Source organism: Rhea pennata, unplaced genomic scaffold (genome assembly GCF_028389875.1).
Source record: "Rhea pennata isolate bPtePen1 unplaced genomic scaffold, bPtePen1.pri scaffold_26, whole genome shotgun sequence".
Classification (NCBI taxonomy): Eukaryota; Metazoa; Chordata; class Aves; order Rheiformes; family Rheidae; genus Rhea; species Rhea pennata.
Genome location: NW_026907677.1, coordinates 3043695 through 3048149, shown reverse-complemented (window position 1 = coordinate 3048149; position 4455 = coordinate 3043695). Strand labels below are relative to the sequence as shown.

The 4455-nt window shown below is 58.9% G+C and overlaps 1 non-coding gene across 1 annotated transcript; it reads right to left on the bottom strand.

The window, feature by feature from the left end:
- Positions 1-3593: 3593 nt before the first annotated feature.
- Positions 3594-3665, bottom strand: TRNAA-UGC (transfer RNA alanine (anticodon UGC)). Its single transcript has one exon. It is a non-coding gene; the product is annotated as a tRNA-Ala (tRNA).
- Positions 3666-4455: the final 790 nt, after the last annotated feature.

Here is a 4455-nt window from a genome sequence, read left to right as displayed (position 1 = left end):
CTAAACCATGGCTTTCTGTCAGGAGGGAAGTCTCTGTGGAAAAAGCACACAGGACCGGCCCTTTTCTGGGACTTTTCCCTCGAGCACATGAAAATGAGCTCTGGGACTGGATGATTTTTTGGGGCAGAGCCAGCACAGCTATTCCCAGGGCCGTCCTTGTTGCCAAGTCCTCTGGACGCTCAAGACCGGCTGTCCCGGGAGCTGACATTACTCTCAGCTGGGATTCTCCATGCACCTGGACAGGTCACAGCAGGCTGACAGCATTGCATTCACTGGTGCTTTCCAGAGGACGACAGGTAGTGCTGGAGGAATGGGGAACTCACCGCGAGAAGAGCTTCCAGCAGCTGCTCTGTCCCATTGAGCCTCTTCAGAAAGTCTCTGCAAAACCTCATTTTCATAGCTGCTCCTTGAATTACAAGCGTGCCAAGGCCCTTCAGCACAAGGGCCACGTTCTTCCCGCTCTGCAGGCAGCGGGAGAAAAGCTGCATGGTCTCTTCTATGCACGCCTCCACTGTCTTCCGAGGAACAGAGAGGGCCGAGGCTATGTGAGCGTACTTGAGGGGCTCGGAGAGCTTATGACCTGGGAAGCAGCAGAAGGGGAACGCAGTCAGTAGCAGAGAAGCAGCAGCCCCAAGACATCTGGCTTGTGGCCAGTTGTGAAAGCAAGTCTGGGAGAGAGGGAGTGTGACTGTAATGTGCATGATGTTGTCCTGGTGCTTTAAAACCCCCTGAAGCTGTTCTCCACAGCTGCTGAAGGAATTCTAGCTTCCTAACAGTCACTGCTGCACAGCAGTTAGGCACACCCCAAGGATGTCCCCAGGGGAAGCAAGCGGTTCAGCCTCTCCTCTTACCAGGAGCATAGGCCATGTCATAGGCGAGGCCGGGAAGCTCTGCAATACTCCGCGACAGATGGAACACGGGCCTGCGAACAGTGAGAAGAGCACGCTTCCCACCACCGACTTGTTCGGTTACTACGTCAAATGTGCCAAGGCGAATAACTCGGACTCCCTGCAAACAGGAAGGAAGAGAAGAACGATGAGACTGGCAGCTGGACAGGCCGGGTACTTGTCAGGGCGTGGGGATGGTGCTCGGTGCCCTGCTCCATCCTCCTGTACAAAGGGGACAGACAAAGCGCTGGACAAAGCTTGGGAGAAACCTTGGGGCCCTTCTTTGGAAGACCTTTCCAGACGCTTTCATCCCCCTCCTCTTCACCCTCTCAACTCTGCCAGTCAAAGCAGAGAAGTCATCCCACAGACACACAAGCTCCAGGAGAAGGCTTCCCGGGGCAGGCCCCGCAAGGCACACCCACCTGGTTCAGCATCAGCTGCCGCACAATGTAGTCAGACACCCCTTCCCAGACAGCAAGCTGCTCTGGAAGAGAAGGGAAAGACCCGTCATGCTCTGGGGGCAGCTCTCAGCTGCTCCGTACCTGCCTCAGCCAGAGGATGAGCAGTGCGAGCGTCCTCCAAGAGCACCCCCTCCCCAAACAGGCCCCATTCCCTACAGGGGCTGAGGTGGGCACTGCCTCCAGGCAATACCCTGCCAGACCTGGGGAGGATCCCTGCTAGACCTGAGGAGGATCTCCGGAAGGCCTTACCCCAGCTGGGGAGTGCTGGCACCCCCTGTCCACGCCGTGTCCTGTGGCCAGCGTCCCAGAGCTCCATCCTGGTCCTGAGTGCTCTGGGTCACCCCTGCAGCAGCAGGTGATGAGGAAGCAGCTCCTCTCCTCCTCCTCCTCCTCCTGCACACTTCTGCACAACCCCACAGTCCCCTGACGCCGCTCGCTGGCTCCTGCTGAGCTCGGCAGCTCTTGGCAGCAGAGAGGTGCCAAGAGCAGCCCCTGTGCCTGCGCTAGACCAGCCTCACTGGGACGTGTGGGGAGAGGCCGGGTCTGGGTGGGGGAGGGCAACTGTGGCTGTGACACAGGATGTCTCCTGTGACCACAGCCCGTGTCACAGAGAGGCACGGCCCCCATCACCCCCAGGGCCCTGGCCAGGGCTAACCCTGCAGCGGAATGGGGCTGAACGAGGCACTCGGGGTGTTTGCTTTGGAGTCCTCCTTTGCTTCAAAAGGTTTCCGTCGCAGCCCTGCGCTGTGCCGCAGCAGCACCTGGCACCCAGGAGCACCCACAGCCCTCCCAGCTGTCACTGCCCACAGCCAGGAGCACAGCTTGGGTGGCTCCTCCCTGTCCCCTCTGCACCAGGACCTCCTCTAGTACAGTGCCAATCATCTGCCCCACTTGCTCCCCACTCTCTGGGTCCTCCTAAAATATCTACTGGTTGTGCAAGGTGAAAGCCAGGAAGAGAAAGGGCCAGGAGGGGCCGACTGAGACGAAAAGGGGCCACACAGACCTGGACCAAACCCTGCTGGTACTGCACTGGCCAGGGACTCAAGAAGGGACACAGGCATCTGTGGCTGCCCCACTCCATCATTACATCTGCCCTACCAGAACTTATGGTTCTGGCAGGTTGTCCAGGGCCAGACTTAGGGGGTGGGGGGCACTGACGGGATAAGAAAATCGCAGATTCAGAGAATGTTGGGGGAGACTCCACAACCTCTCTGGGCAGCTTCTTCCAGTGCTCGGTCACTCAAGAAAGAAGTTTGCCCTCACACACAGGTGGAACTTCCTGTGTTTCAGCTGGTGCGCACCGCCTCTTGTCCTGCTGCTTGGCACCACCGAAAAGAGTGTGACCCTCATCCTCTTGACACCCTCCCTTTGGGTACTTGTACACATTGATAAGATCCCCTCTCAATCGTCCCTTCTACAGGCTGCCATTGCCCTTCTTGGCCACAAGAGCACATTGCTGTCTCATGGTCAACTTAGTGTCCACCACCACTCCCACGTCCTTCTCCGCAGAGCTGCTCTCCAGCAGCTCAGCCTCCAGCCTGCACTGGTGTATGGCGTTATACCTCCCCACGTGCAGGACCGTGCACTTGCCCTTGTTGAACTTCATGAGGTTCCACTCCTCTCACCTCTCCAGCCTCTCCAGGTCTCTCAAATGGCAGCACAGTCTTCTGATGCATCAGCTGCTCCTCCCAGTTTATTATCGTCAGCACACTTGCTGTACCTTCGTCCAGGTCACTGGCGACTAAGTGGAAGAAGACTGGCCCCAGTACGGAGCCCTGGGGGGACATCACGGGCCTCCAACTAGACTCTGCACTGCTGATGACAACCCCCAGAGCTCTGCCATTCAGTCACTTCTCAAGCCACCTCACTGACCACTCATCTAGCCCACACTTCTTGCCTATGAGGATGCTATGGGAGACAGTGTTGAAAGGCTGGCTGAAGTAAAGGGAGACAACCTCCACTGCTCTCCTCCTATCTACCCAGTCACTCGTTCCTTCATGGAAGGCTAGGGGTGGATGAACAGTGAGTCAAGAGCTTATGGGTGAGGATGACTAGGCAGGCTAACATGGCAGACACTGCTGTAGGTGTTTACAACAAGCCACCAGCTCAGGAAGAGGAAGTTGATGAGGCTTTTGATGGACGGCAGGAAGCAGCCTCCCAATCACAGACCCAGGCTCACCCAGGGGACTTCCACCACCCTTATATCTGCTGGGAAGACAACACAGCGAGGCACAAAAGCCCTCGCTGGAGATGCTGGGGACTGAACCCAGGACCTCCTGCATGCAAAGCAGGTGCTCTTCCACTGAGCTACATCCCCTTACACATGGCATACGTAGATGGGGGGTGTGCTCTGGGGTGCCCTCTCCTCCCATGCCATGTCCCTGACAAGCACAGCACCCTTGTGCCCTGCTGCCCTCAGACCCTCCCCAGAAAACTCCATTCAGACCCTCCTGCCTGGCCGTGGGGGAAGCTGGCCTTGCCTCTGCCCTGGGACTGCTCCTGCACAGGGCCACCCCACAGAGCGCTGCCCCTTCAGCATCTCTGCAGCTAATTGGGTCAGGAGGAGAGTGTCGCTGCAGGCGCTGCTGCCAGGCTCTGGCCCTGCCAGGGGAGGCTCGATGGAGAGGAGCAAGCCCCTTCCCTGAGTCATCTCTGCCAGCGCAGGCAGCACTCCTGTGTGCGTCACCTGTGTCCACGAGGGCAGCAGCAGGAGGGAGTGGTGTGAGGGAAATGCCCTCCCCAGGGGGATGTGCCCACAGCTCCGATTGCCCCCAGGGTGTGGGGTGGAGGGAGCAGGGGAGCAGGCAGAGCTGGTGCTGGGCAGGGAGCTGCCCAGAGCCCCTCAGCCAGGCTCCAGGCCTCCCCCTGCACCACGCTGTCCACCACCACCCGGCCATGGGCAAAGGGCAGCGTCCCCCTGCCTGGGGCTGGGTACGGGGTTGCGCTCAGGGACATTCCCATTCTTGCAGCACCAGGACAGTGCTGACAGTGGAGCCCCCGGCACAGCCCCAGGTGGGGGGGTTTCTGTGGGCCAACCGGCAGTGCATTTGGCTGTTAACTGAAAGGTTGTTGGTGGAGCCCACCCAGGGACAGTGGAACAGGGAATG